This window comes from Hyperolius riggenbachi, chromosome 10, assembly GCF_040937935.1.
Source record: "Hyperolius riggenbachi isolate aHypRig1 chromosome 10, aHypRig1.pri, whole genome shotgun sequence".
In the NCBI taxonomy this organism is placed as follows: Eukaryota; Metazoa; Chordata; class Amphibia; order Anura; family Hyperoliidae; genus Hyperolius; species Hyperolius riggenbachi.
In genome coordinates, this window is record NC_090655.1 from 276,715,458 (window position 1) to 276,730,465 (window position 15,008).

At 45.9% G+C, this 15,008-nt stretch overlaps 1 pseudogene; it reads left to right on the forward strand.

The window, feature by feature from the left end:
• The window catches only part of LOC137537228 (uncharacterized), a 118,644-nt pseudogene that overhangs the window by 39,094 nt on the left and 64,542 nt on the right, over positions 1-15,008 (forward strand).

A 15,008-nucleotide genomic window follows, 5' to 3' on the forward strand; every position in this document is an offset into this window, starting at 1 on the left:
ATCAATAATGCTAAGCATCATGGCTTTCAAGGACATCTCCACCGGCCGACCTAAGACCTTTGTTAGAAGAGAGGCAATTGAGCTCCAAAACACCTGGATGTGGACACATTCCCATATGCAGTGTATGAAGTTAGCGTTCAGGTGACCGCACTTAAAGCACGCTGAGCTATTGTTAGAACCCATTTTGGCTAACCTGAGTGGAGTGTAGTATGCGTGGTGGAACCACTTAAGCTGTATTAATTTATCCTGCGTACTGATAACAGATGACATGTAATACATTTCGAATTCCCCCCAGTCAGCTTCCGTAAAAGTATAGGTTTCCGATTGCCATTTAAGTTTAGCTGCCTCATACTTTTGGAAGCCACTTTTGGTAGACAAAATAGAATAAAGTCTAGAAATCTGTTGGGTGGTGTCTTTGTTTAACATGAGAAGTTCCAGCTCCGAGGGTTCAATCTGAACACCAGAAGTGCCCCACTGGACCCTAACCGCGTCTCTGAGTTGGAAATATTGGAAAAGTGAACCATGCGGAAGACCGCACTCACCTCTGAGACGCCCAAAGGTTTTAAAGACACCGTCATTGTAGATATGATTGATGTATTTAATTCCATGATTAAACCAAAATTGAATAATGCTAAATTTGTAAAGTTCCGGCAAACAGGGATTAATCCAGAGAGGTGTACTAGGAGAGATTGCGTTATCTACTTTTGGGAATAGTTTGGTAGCAGCTTTATAGATTTTAACAGATGAGTTAATGAGAAGAGTACCTTCTGAATGAGAAGCCACCCCCCTATATATTACATTGCTTAAGGCCTCATACGAGGTGGCTATGTCTGCTTCCAAATTCAGAGAGGCATTAAGTCTGTCTGGGCTCATCCAGCGCTGTACATATGTAAGCTGTGACGCCAAGTAATATAAATAGAAGTTGGGCAGGGCTAGGCCACCTAATGCTGTTGGGAGTCGTAATGTGGCTAAGGCTAGTCTGGGTGCTGAGCCTCCCCAGATAAAATTACTAATCTTAATGTCCAATTTTTTAAAGAAGCTTTTGGGAATCGCTAAGGGGGCCATCTGCATTACATATAATAGTTAAGATTCAGAGTTTAACAAGTTTATGGCAGATGGGGAAAAAGCTGGTTTTCAGTCTGTGTGTATGCAGATTGATCCAAATGTCTACCTGATGGAAGGAGCTCATACAAGGCGTTTCCGGGGTGAGCGTTGTCCTTGATAATGTTTTTGGCCCTTCTCATACAGCGAGTCTTATACAGTTATCCAGAAGTCTCAGCATCCGGAAGGAAAAATTCTGACCTTGCAGGATGCATAAATCTTGTTTTACAGTTCTTTATGCAGTTATAAACCTCTGTTACATTAAGTTAACTCTGTATTTTGTCTTAATTTATTTTAAATTACTGTATTTCAACATTAACACTGAGTTTGGTATATAGTGTGGGGTATAGTATGTTTTTTTTTTTAGCTAGGCCTATTTTTGACTTTGACCCTCAAGCAACCAGAAACTACACTTATCCAGCATTTGCCAATCCCCGTCGGTGCCGGATAATGGGGGGTTTTACTGCACAAGAGTTCCAGTGATGGTTGTTCAGTGCCGATAATGACTTCTGCTGTTTTTACAGCTGGCTGCAGGGCTTCTCTGGCAGCCTTGGTGCAGCTGGTGTACCAGGCCGGCATGCAGTTGGTCAGATTGCTTTCTATAGTGCATCTGTAGTAATTAACCAGCAGCTTCTGTGGAAGGTTAGCGCTCCTTAGCTTTCTCATAAAGTAGAGGCACTGTTGTGCTTTGCCAGTTACAGCTAAAGCATTGTCAGCCCAGGAGAGGACTATTGCACTGGCCACAGGGCATCTGAGTGTCACTGCAGTACATTGAGGCTCGGCTCTCTTCTGCTTTATACCTCAGCAGTAGCAGAGACTATAAAATTCAGGGGACATCTATGTGGACACCATTACACTGCAACGCACCTGCTGCATTGTGAACATCACATAGGTGGTGCATTGCAGTGTGGCAAACCTCGGCTGTTATGCTACAAAGACCCGCTGTGACCAGAGCCTTACTGTATACTGTAAGCAGATCTATACATGTAATGGTATGTGTGCCACATTCTGCACACTCACTTGCTTCAATTCAGCAGACAATGCACAGAAATGCATGTATAGTTGTGACTGTGCGAGGAAAGATCCCCCCTCCCCATCCAGAGCGGAGCAGTATGCATGGCAGACCTCTGTGTACCCCCCATGTGCGGAGTGATGTTGGCCCATCTTGTGTTGTTAGCCATGACATATATTGATGGCAATGGCAGACCTCTGTGTGTCCCCCTCCCCTGTGCATAATGTGCAGTACCAGATACTGATGTGATTGTGCCACCCCTGAGTCTACCAGCCACTGCAATATATGTATTTAGGCTGAGCAGTAATGGCTGCGTGTCCCCCGCTATGTGCCCTGTGTCCCGTATTGTGTGCAGCTGATTACGGTAATGCCCATTAGATAAAGGCTTACCACCATGCTGCCGCCCACCAGAACAGGATGTAAGGCAGATCCTCTGTGTCCCTGCACCCCGAGTGTCCCCGGCATAAGCAGAGCACTGTGTGCTTCTTTTGCTTAACATGAGCATTCCTCCTTAGCTTGTCAGTTGCGCATTCTCTGTAGCTTGTCAGTTGCGCATTCTCTGTAGCTTGTCAGTTGCGCATCCTCCGTAGCTTGTCAGTTGCGCATCCTCCGTAGCTTGTCAGTTGCGCATCCTCCGTAGCTTGTCAGTTGCGTATCCTCCTTAGCTTGTCAGTTGTGCATCCTCCTTAGCTTGTCAGTTGTGCATCCTCCGTAGCTTGTCAGTTGCACATCCTCTGTAGCTTGTCAGTTGCGCATCCTCCATAGCTTATCAGTTGTGCTTCCGCCGTAGCTTGTCAGTTGGGCATTCTCTGTAGCTTGTCAGTTGCGCATCATCCTCAGCTTGTCAGTTGCGCATCATCCTCAGCTTGTCAGTTGCGCATCATCCTCAGCTTGTCAGTTGCGCATCATCCTCAGCTTGTCAGTTGCGCATCATCCTTAGCTTGTCAGTTGCACACCTTCCGTAGCTTGTCAGTTGTGCATCCTCCGCAGCTTGCCAGTTGCGTATCTTCCATAGATTGTCAGTTGTGCATCCTCCATAGCTTGTCAGTAGCACTCTCTCTTTGCTACCGTTAGTTGAGGCAACTGGAAGCCTAAACTAACCGGCATGCCTGAGGGATAATGGGGACTTTGTTTTTAGGCTGTTTGCAGGCTCTTAAATACTTACTGAGCCTCCAGCGCTGTCTAGCAGTCTTCCTCTTGCTCCTAGCTGCTTCCAGCGTCAGTGCACACAAGTCTGCATGTCACGTGACCCGATGCAGTTCAGGTGACCCGCTGGCTTCCATGCACAGGGGAAGCTGGAAAGCCACTAGGAGCAAGAGGAAGGCTGCAAGACATAGCTGGAGGCTTGGGGGAATATTTGGGGGAGGGGGTTGTGCTTTGTAGGCCGGTTGCTCAAGAAACGGACAAGCACATGTATCCCACATCAGGTGATCCCCGCTGGTGCCGGAAACTGTAGACTGTGCTGTGTGTGCATCTGTAGCAATTACCCCTAATAATCTGATCATTTATAATGTCACAATTTGGAGAATGTATGAAGTAAAATTAAAGGACAACTGTAACAAGGGGGATATGGAGGCTGCCATATTTATTTCCTTTTAAGCAATACCAGTTGCCCGGCTATCCTGCTGATCCTTTGCCTCTAATACTCTCAGCCATAGACCCTGAACAAGCATGCAGCAGATCAGGTGTTTCTGACATTATTGTCAGTTCTGACAGGATTAGCTGCATGCTTTTCTTCTGGTGTGATTCAGACACTACTGCAGCCAAATAGATCATCAGGGCTGCCAGGCAACTGTTATTGTTTAAAAGGAAATACATTTGACAGTCTCCATATTTTTCTCATTACCCTTGTCCTTGAACTAATAATTGTTACTCATCACCAAAAATCCCCTAAAAAGCCACCATTTTTGAACTCTTTATTATGAAATGCCTAGCAGACTAGCTTATTATTATCATTTAGCTGAGAGATTGACCACCTTCCACAGTGATCCTAACATCCAAGAGAGGTGATCTGCATTTATTCTTAGGAGCTTTATTGACTATAAGCAAGGGCAGGGCTCTCTGCTGATACTGAGTGGAATCCATGCGTCCCTCATGTTTGACAAGATTCCCAGCCCCTGCACTGGCCACACAGCCCCACAGCATGATGGAACCACCCCCATATTTTACTGTAAGTAGAAGGTGTTTTTCTTGGAAGGCTGTGTTCTTTTTCCACCATGCATAATGCCCCTTGTTATGCCCAAATAACTCCATTTTAGTTTCTTCAGTCCACAGCACCTTATGCCAAAGTGAAGCTGGCTTGTCCAAATGTGTTTTAACATACCTCATGCGGCTCTGTTTGTGCTGTGGGCGTAGAAAAGGCTTCCTCTGCATCACTCTTTCATACAGCATCTCCTTGTGTAAAGTGTGCCAAATGGTTGAACAATGCACAGTGACTCCATCTGCAGCAAGATGATGTTGTAGGTCTTTGGTGCTGGTCTGTGGGTTGACTCTGACTGTTCTCACTATTCGTCGCTTATGTCTATCCGAGATTTTTTTTTTGGTCTTCCACTTCGAGCCTTAACTTGAACTGAGCCTGTGGTCTTCCATTTTCTCAGTATGTTCCTAGTTGTGGAAAAAGACAGCTGAAATCTCTGAGACAGCTTTCTGTATCATTCCCCTGAACCATGATGATGAACAATCTTTGTCGTCAGGTCATTTGAGAGTGGTTTTGAAACCCCCATGTTGCTACTTTTTAGAGAAAATTAAAAGAGAAGGGAAACTCTTACTCATAATTGGAATCACCTGTGTATGTAGGTCAGGGGTCACTGAGCTTACCAAGCCAATTTAAGTTCCAATCATTAGTTCTAAAGGTTTTGGTATTAATAAAATGACAACAGTGCTTTATGTAAACATTTATTGTGCACTTTGTGTAAATCCAGTAAACTTCATTTCACTGTATGTGAAATTATGACAATCAACACGGTTGCCCAAACGTTTGCATCTCACTGTAAATGTTTTTTTTTTTCCTCAAACTTCAGGCAGTAAATATGAAGAGGAGCTGGTTGTTTAAATGTGTTTTTTAGAAGACCCCTGTCACCGGTTCTCTGCTGTGTCAATTAAAATCAAGTTTCACTTTTCCATGAGAATGCAAGTGTGCAAGTGATACGCATGTGATACGAATGCTGCTGTGCAGATGTGTGGCATCAGCCTAGAAGTTAGGGCATCACAGAAAGCCAGGATAAAGGAGGCCGAGAGGTCTTGTGCTCTCTCTCCCCCGGTGCACAAACACCTAATTAGGGGAGCGTGTGTGAGCATGGAAAGGTGACACATAACCAGGAAAACACTCATGGACTGTCTAACCAAAGGTAGAGCTTAAGGCTACTTACACACTAAGACGTTGCGTTTTAGGGGACGTTATGGTCACATAACGTGCTCCTAACGCAACGCATGGTGGTGCGGGAGAGGACGTTAGAGTGAGCAGTCTCCCAGAGTGGCGCATAAGGTCTCCCAGAGTGGCGCTGATTGGCCGGTAAGACCACGTGATGCGGAGCGAGACACTCCGCATCACGTGGTCCTGCCGGCCAATCAGTGGCTGCCAGTGCAGTGCATATTAAGTAGCCATGTGCGCGGCTACTGTAGCGGCATCTCCCCGCCTCCTCTCCGCCCCCCACTGAGCATGTGCAAACAGAACGCAAAGCATGCTGCACTTTCACTACAACGTGCAGCGTTACATGTAACGCAACGTGGGCACTGTGAACAGCCCACTTGTGTTACATTGCTGTGCGTTGGGGGAGCGTTACAGGCTGCACTAACGTGCACCTGTAACGTCCCACTGTGAAAGCAGCCTAAAGGTTAAATATAAATACAAACATAGGTAAGAATTCTACATATGTCTTCTCGGGGGGTATTGTAAGAATCTGTGGGGTACTTGTTCTCCCTTAACCTCTTGAGGACTGCAGGGCTAAACCCCACAAGTGACCAGGCCATTTTTAGTAAAATTGGCCACTGCAGCTTTAAGGCCAAGGTGCAGGGCCGCACAACACAGCACACAAGTGATCCCCCCCCCCTTTTCTCCCCACCAACAGAGCTCTCTGTTGGTGGGGTCTGATCGCTCCACCCATGTTTATTTTTTTTTGAATAAATATTTATGTCAGTTTTGTTTTTATAAAAAACCCTGTTTCTTTAAGTCTCTTCCCTCCCTCCCCACAGCCAGCCAATTTCGGCAATCAGCTGTCATAGGCTTCTGCCTATGAGAGCCGATCGCTCTCTTGTCCCCCAGAGGGGCAGCCGTGTGACACGGCTGTCCCCAGTACAGCGCTGCTGCTGATCGCAGCGCTGTACATAGAAATAGACGGCGATCACGCTCCGCCTCCCCAACCAGGAGATGCGTGCGCAATCTCCTGCAAAACAGAGCCCCAGGACTTTCCGCCAATCAGCGTTAGGCGGTTCTGGGGCTGCAGCTGCAGCCACGCCCATCAGCGTGACGCGGGCGGCAAGAGGTTAAGATGTATTCTAGAGAAACATAATTCTGATCATTCTAGTACATCCTGCTTTGTGGAAGGCCGTGGAGCTTTATCTTATCAAATCTACAGACAGCCCGGCACTGTCAGGGACCAGAAGTGTAAACAAATCACAACATGAAAATCAACATAAGTTTCCCAGAATCTGGAAGAACTCCAATTATGGCCTGAAATTCCTGGACCTGTGTAGTAGGTATGCTGCCCATCACATTCTCATGGAAGCCAATAAAAGGTCCTGATGTGATTGTCGGCTCTCACACACCCACAGCCCACCTGTAGTGGGAGGTGTTTACTTATCACTTGTTATGCTGGAGAGTTTTCTATACATAAGATGTAGTCGTAGTTTATAGGTAGGGAGAATGGTATTCACTTGACAGCAATTTAGAGCTGATGTATGTTCTGCTTATCTGTGTTTTCTGTACCGCTGCCTCTGTAACCAAGGCTGAGCAGTGCATTGTGAACTGTACAATAAATCTTTAATGGTCTCAGAGTGTCTCTGGTCTGTGTGTACAGCTGCAGCTGTGTGAAGGTCCAGCTGATACAAGAGTAAGTGCAGTCTCATCAGATGATCGCTGGTGCTGTGATTACCAAGAGCAACCACCTAATCAGTTTTTATTATCTGCGGTATCCCCCTCCCTCTGAAAACATACTACAAAGACTACAATGGGAACACGATAAAAGTGCAATGCAGTCAAACGTTCAATGAAAATCTTGAGAGCACACCAGAGATGATTTACTCCTCCCATTATTCTACATCTGAGCTGTCACCCGTCCAGTCACCTGATTCCAGGGCACTTTCCATAAGCTCAGTGGTGGTGGAGGGAGGACAGGACTTCCATGTCCTGGCTACCAGTCTGTCAGCTGCTGGGAGGAGGAGCGTGGCCAGAGGAGAATGGAGAAATATTAAGGGATTAACGTGAGATGAGTCTCTGTACAAAACTGTGATCCTAGCCTAATACTGGCTCTATACTGATTTGTAGAAAGTGAGTTCCGCACAATGTGGGTAGAGTCGAAATACCTTTAGGCTGGTTTCACAGTGGGACGTTACAGGCGCACGTTAGAGCAGCCTGTAACGCACCCCACCGCACAGCAATGAAAAATCAATGGGCTGTTCACAGTGCCCACGTTGCGTTACTTAGTAACGCTGCGCCATAAGACAACGCACTGCATGCAGTACTTTATAAGCGGCGGAGCCGCGTTAGACTGCTTGCACATGCTCAGTAATTTTGGGGAGGAGCGGAGAGTGGCCAGGCACATGGCTAATTAATATTCACTGCACTCAGTGACGTGCAGTGTTTACTTTCTGGAGCAGCCGCTCTGTGCGGCGATTGGCCGGGTGGGACCACGTGATGCCGCATGCGTCCAAGAGTACGCATCACGGACGCCAGAGTGAGCTGCACAACGCGGCTCACTCTGACGTCCACATCAGCGAGCACCAGGCGTTGCGTTAGGGGCACGTTATGCGACCATAACGTCCCCTAAAACGCAACGTCTTGGTGTGAAACTAGCCTTATTAAATCAAACACATGACTGGATAAAATCCATCACCACACGCGTGTGGTGATGGATTTTAGCCAGTCATGTGTTTAATTTAATAAAGGTATTTCGACTCTACCCACATTGTGCGGAACTCACTTTCTACAAATCTGGATTTGGGATCCGAGCAACCCGGTTTCCTGCACTGTCGGTGGACGGAGGTTTGTGAGCGGATTCCCACTTACTCTAGGCTCTATACTGGCTCCACTGGCTGTGTTATATACGGGTTAGACTCCCAGTCATTGGATCAATAATGGAGTGTTGATGTGGGCCTAGTACATGTGGGTGTAAGCATCAGTAGACACCCGATATTCTAGCCTGGTAATGTGTTTATTATGGTTAGGGCCCCCTGCTGGCCCCTGTGTAATTAACACATATGGAAGGGCTGGGGTGTGCAGGCTGGAGAGCAGTCCCAATATGTTTCTTTGGTTTTGACTATGACTATGGTAGTGATTAGGTTGTGATCTCCTCTGAGGACAGTGACATGACTATGTACTCTGTAATGTGCTGCAGAAGATGTCAGTGCTATATAATATGCGTAATATGTTGGCACTTTGTAAATACAATAAATACAATAAATACATAATAATAATAATAATAATATGGGAGGACATTACACTACTGTATGACTTTGGTAGGATTAGATTGTGAACTCCTCTGAGGACAGTCAGTGACATGACTGTGCTCTGTAATGTGCTGCAAAAGATATGATTGCTGTATAAATACATAATAATAATATGGTAGGACATTACACTATGACTATGGTAGATTGTGAGCTCCTCTGAGGACAGTCAGTGACATGACTCTGTACTCTGTAATGTGCTGCAGAAGATGTCTGTGCTATATAAATACATGTTGCAGTATGTTGCAGTAGTCCAGACGAGAAAATATAAGAGCACGTATTAACATTTTAGTTGTGTCTTGAGTGAGAAAAGGACGGATGCGAGATATGTTTTTGAGTTGGAGATGGCGGGAGCTGGTTATGGAGTGAACATGAGGAATAAAAGAGAAAGATGAGTTGAATATTACCCCCCAGCACCGAGCTTTGGGAAATTAAGTTATGGGAGTGTTATTAACATTTATTGTTACTTCAGGCAGAGAGGTGGCCAGAGACGGTGAAAAAATTATTAGTTCTTTTTTACGCATATTAAGTTTTAGGAAGCGAGAGGACATGAAGGAGGATATAGCAGACAAGCAGTCAGGAACATGTTGGAGGAGAGAGTTAAGGTCTGAGGCCGAGGGGTACAGTTGTGTATCGTCTGCATACAGGTGGTATTGAAACCCGAATGAGTTGATTAAGTCACCAAGACCGTGTATGTAGGTGGAAAAGAGGAGGGGACCATGGACAGAGCTTTGAGGAACCGCGACAGACAAAGCATGAGGAGAGATCTGATCTGAGTAGAAGACTGTGAAGGACCTTCCAGAGACGTATAAAGATAACCATGTGAGAGCAAGGCCCTTTATTCCTACATTTGAAAGTATTTGTATTTGAATAATCTCAAATACCTTATATTTTAATTAGGCAAATTTCATGTTTTGATTAACATTGAATCCATTTTCGTCCTTTTTAGGCCCTTTACACACTCTTCTGGGGTTCTGGTTCTTCACGAGCTTTACAGGAAATCTGCAACTCATAGTAAAGGAGATCCCACAAACAGTGGCTGCAGTTAGTCTATTCACCACAAGATGGCCATCACACACTGACAGGAAGTGATGTCAGACAGGAAGAAGAGAAGTTGCTGGAAGTGGAGAGGACACGTTGTTGGAAGAGGTAATTATGTGATTCTTGTTATATACTAGCACATATATGGCTGCTGGGCATTGTAGTGATGGGAATTCCGGCTCTTTTTAGAGAATCGGCTCTTCTGAATCGGCTCCCATTAAAGAGCCGGCTCTTACGGCTCTGAATCGGCTCTTCATTAAATGTCACTAGACACCACTCAGAATCGGAGTAAAAGCCCCGCCTCCGTCTCCATGACTGCTTATCTGACTAGGGCAATCCCTCCTGCTACTGCTCTGCTCCCCCCATACATCCGCCCCATACACTCCTACAAGCTAAAAGAGTAGGACTACATCTCCCAGCATGCCTCAGCGCCCTTTATCACAGAGCAAGGCAGAGCTGTGTGGGGCGGCTGAGGCATCGGCTCTTTTAAAGCTGAGAATCGGCTCTTGTCGTTCACATCAAAAAGCCGGCTCGTTCGCGAATGAGCCATCACTAGGGCATTGTACAGGATGTATTGCAGTGGGGAGATCAGTGCAGACACGGGCAAGTATGAGGATAGTAATAGTATGAATGAGCATAGAGATTGTATGCAGCAATAACTGTATATAGGAGAGATGGGGAAGAGAGCATTAGTGTTTGATGGAATGTGAGCAGTCACACAGGGCTTTTCTCCTGTCTGACTCACAGTGCTTGGGAGCTGCAGCCACAGAAGGCACAGTCAGTAGCACCCCCTCCCCTCCTGGGCATTAAGCTGCATAATAAATGTATCACTAAACAGATGCTGCCTCCAGCCAGGATGTGCTCCCCGCTCTGCACCCAGCTCTTTTACATACAGTGACTAGACCTCCCGCTTTAGCAGGGACACGTCCTGGATTTGGGGTTCCCTGTCCCAGGCTGCATAAGGTCCCGGGAAACATCCCACTTTAGGCTGCAGGATGTCCCGGCTGCAGGACTCTGGCCACCGTCCAATGGGCTGTGTTGTGGGAAGTAGGCGTGGCCACCTGGCATCAACCTCTCCCCCCCCAGCGTGCTTCCCCATCAGCCCTGCCCTCCCTCCAATCAGTGCGACCAACCACTCCAAGCCTAACCGCACAGATCTCTGGGACAGGGAGGTGGGATTTTTGAATAGCCAATCCATACAGGAGATCCCTTACCAGTGTGTACTGCATCCGCTCGCTGGTAAGAGTGGCATATAAGCTTCCCAGCAGCCCATGTCACCAGCACTGTCCCTCGGTGCCCCCTTCCCCATGTGTGTGTCCCTCTTTCCCCCAGCCCTGTCCCGCAATGTGTACCCCTCTCCCCACCACAGTGTGTGTGTCCCTCTCTCCCCCAGCACTGTCCCGCAATGTGTATGTGTCTTCCTCTTCTCTCCAGTGTGTGTCCCCCTCCAGCATTGTCCTCAGTGTGTGTTCTCCTGCTGTCCCTCTCGCACCCCCATTATGAACCCTCTTGTGTGTGTGATTTTCACCTTCCTCCCCTCCCAGTCAGTGTAACCCTCCACCCCAGCTAGTTTCACCCTCCTCCCTACCTACTTTCACCCTGTTCCCCTTCCAGTCAGTGTCCCCTCCATGGCCCCACCACCCACAAGTGACAGCTATGGCGAGTTCTGGGAGGACGGGGATCCTGTATCGGTAGTTTCACCACTGACAGCCGTATAACCTAGATTATCCTCCCCTTATTATCGATCTAAAGGCAGCAGCATCCTGTACAGATCACATGACCACATCACTGAGGATGGATGAGGACCAGAGTCACATGACCGAGAGGATATTCAACCTCACCCTGGAGATCATCTATCTGCTGACTGGAGAGGTGAGGAGAATTCTGGGAGGTCACATGATATCACTCTTATCTCTATTAATAAAACACAGCTAACCAGAGAGGTAAGGAGGATTCTGGGAGTTTATGTGACATTAATGTTGGTCTTTCCATACAGAGTTTTCCTCCAGTGAAGTCTGGTGATCATGTGACCATCACGGTGCCCCCACCTCACTTCCTGATATCTGAGGGACACAACAAGCAGAACATTCTGGAGATCACTAGGAAGGTGATAGAGCTGCTGACAGGAGAGGTGAGCAGTGCTGGCAATTATGGGACATTATCCAGTAACAGCAAGGGGTGTGTCTGGGTGGTGACCGTTTTATTCTATGTGTCAGGTTCCTATGAGATGTCAGGATGCCACCATCTATTTCTCCATGGAGGAGTGGCAGTATATAGAAGGACACCAGGACCTCTACAAGGACGCCATGATGGAGAATCAGCCGCCCCTCACATCACCGGGTAAGAGGAGATTTTTTTTTATTATTTAGAATGGAGAAAGCAGTGCTTAGGGTCCTCCTAGATCCACCTCATTTGATAAACACAAACAGACAATGACCTCAATTCACTAAGGGCTGATTAGCAAAAAAGAAAAGGTTGGGGAAATATCGCATTCTGTATTACAGACTTTTTTTTCCAAGTGCACCAAGATTGTCACACATGCAGTAATAGGTAATTTACTGAACAATGTTGCTTCAGTTCACTAATGCTACATACACACTTGAAAGATTAATGAAAGATCACAGACCAATTTTACCCCCTTCCATGTAGTATGAGAGCCATACTCTACACAGTCTATTCTATGGAGCTGAACTCCCCATCAGATAAAAATCTTTGCAAGATGCTGCACACAAAGGTGCTGTACACATTCAAAAGATCAGTATTTGCAAAAGATCCGTTCCTGTAAAATGCATTCATAGTCTATGATATCTGCGGATCTCATACACACCTTGTTTAACAGATATTCATCTGCATATCTGACAACCATCTGCAGATCTGAAGATCCATCCTGGTGGATCTGATCTTCAGATTAATGTCTGTCAAACAAGGTGTGTATGAGGATCTGCAGATATCATAGACTATGAATGCATTTTGCAGGAACGGATGTTTTGCTGAATCGGATGTTTTGCAGATACTGATCTTTTGAATGTGTAGAGCATCTTTGTGTGCAGCATCTTGCAAAGATTTTTAGCTGATGGGGAGTTCAGCTCAATAGAACAGACTGTTCAGAGTATGGCTCTCATACTACATGGAATGGGGTAAAATTGGTTTAAGATCTTTCATTAATCTTTCAAGTGTGTACACACCATTACACCTACTCAGAAATGCAGAAGTCTCACAGCTGTGGAGGAGGTCTCTGCAGCAAGCTCAGGTTCTCTCCTACAAGTGTCTGCATAACCCATTCCTGTGTGACAGCTTACTAGAGAGTAAAGGGCTTCCTGCATCCCTTTAGATGTGTATGCATGCCACTAAAGGGCCCTCTTCTGTGTACCAGTATATAGATCTGCATGTCTAATGGGATACAGGGAAGCCTCTGTAAATGTCTCCTGCTGTTGTATCTTGTTTATCTTTCTGATGTCCCACCCGGAAGTGCATCTGATCAAATGAGGTGAGTAGCAGGACCAGGTGGCTCTTCCTATTGGCTTTCTCCATAGTCTGGCAATTTTACCACATGCTGATTTCTAGTTATTAACAGGTCCAGCCAGATCTTAAAAATACCCAACATTTTATTTGTTTTGCCGAATGCTCTAATCTTAGTGAATTGACATTTTTTGAGGTATTCACCGCACAAGCCGGTAATTTACCTCACTAGTCTGTAATATTTACTTTTCAATGTGGTAACACTTAGTTAATTGAGCCCATAGTATTCAGTCAGTGTGTGTGTTTCCTACAGATGGATCCAGAAATGGAAACCCACCAGAGAGGTGTACAGGTCCTCTTTATTCCTGGGATTGTCTACAGGAAGATCCCACCACCCCCCACCATTATCAGGTAGGTGGAACTGAGTGTCATTAGAGACCCCAAACTATGTGACATTGTTTCCTGTTGCCTATGCTGTTATCTGTGTTCACATTATAAAGTGCTTCTTATTTTGTGTGATTAGGGTGGAGAACTGATACATGTAAGTGCTGTGGTTAAAGAGGAAGGAGAAGAGACATATGTGAGGAGTGATCAGCAGTCTATGGAGGAGGGTGACATGATGGGGACATGTAAAGAGGAAGAAGAAGAGACGTATGTGAGGAGTGATCAGCAGTCTATGGAGGAGGGTGACATGATGAGGACAATTAAAGAGGAAGAAGAGACGTATGTGAGGAGTGATCAGCAGTCTATGGAGGAGGGTGACATGATGGGGACAAATAAAGAGGAAGAAAAAGCGACTTATGTGAGGAGTGATCAGCAGTCTATGGAGGAGGGTAACATGATGAGAATAAAGAAAGAGGAAGAAGAAGAGATGTATGTGAGGCGTGATCAGCAGTCTATGGAGGAGGGTGACATGATGAGGACAAGTAAAGAGGAAGAAGAGGAGACATATGTGAGGAGTGATCAGCAGTCTATGGAGGAGGGTGACGTGATGAGAGCATCTAAGGAGGAAGACATTATTACAGAGATGGGAATTGGTGAGTGATAAATAAATAGATATTCAATAGTCTTACTAAACTGACTAACAGATATGTCCCTGCTGGGCACAGTACAGATCATCTTCCTCTCAGTATGTGCGGTAATATTACCAGAGTTTCATGAATCTGCCCCTTTGATACAATGTAAAGCAGTCAGTGTGCAGCTTGTATAACGGTGTACATTTGCTGTCCCACCAACATAACTCAACACACAGCCATTAATGTCTAATCCGCTGGCAACAAAAGTGAGGACACCCCTAAGTGACAAATGTCAAAATTCTACTCAATTAGACATTTCAGGGCCCAATCTAATTCACTTTTTCCCTACGTTTTCTCCTTGGTGATATTTTCATATCTTATCAATAGATAGCCTTTTAAGCAACAAAACAATTAATAATTGTACAGTACTTTTCCATTTGAGTGTTGAGAAGTTATTTTAATCAGATGAAAAATGATGTCCTAGGAGAGAACTTAGCAGAGGAAGGGAATTGGTTCCGGCCCTTTCCCTCCCTGAGGTCATGTGACTGGTTAGTGTTACAAGGTCTCAGGTGCAGGGATGATCACCGACCTGAATCTTGAAGGAAGAAGTGCGTGCAGTGAGGCTTGCAACGCGACTAATAGGACACTTGCAGCCTCTTTGGAATGCAATGTGGACGGTGGAATTATGGGTAAATAACCCATTCTATCCCCGCCGTACA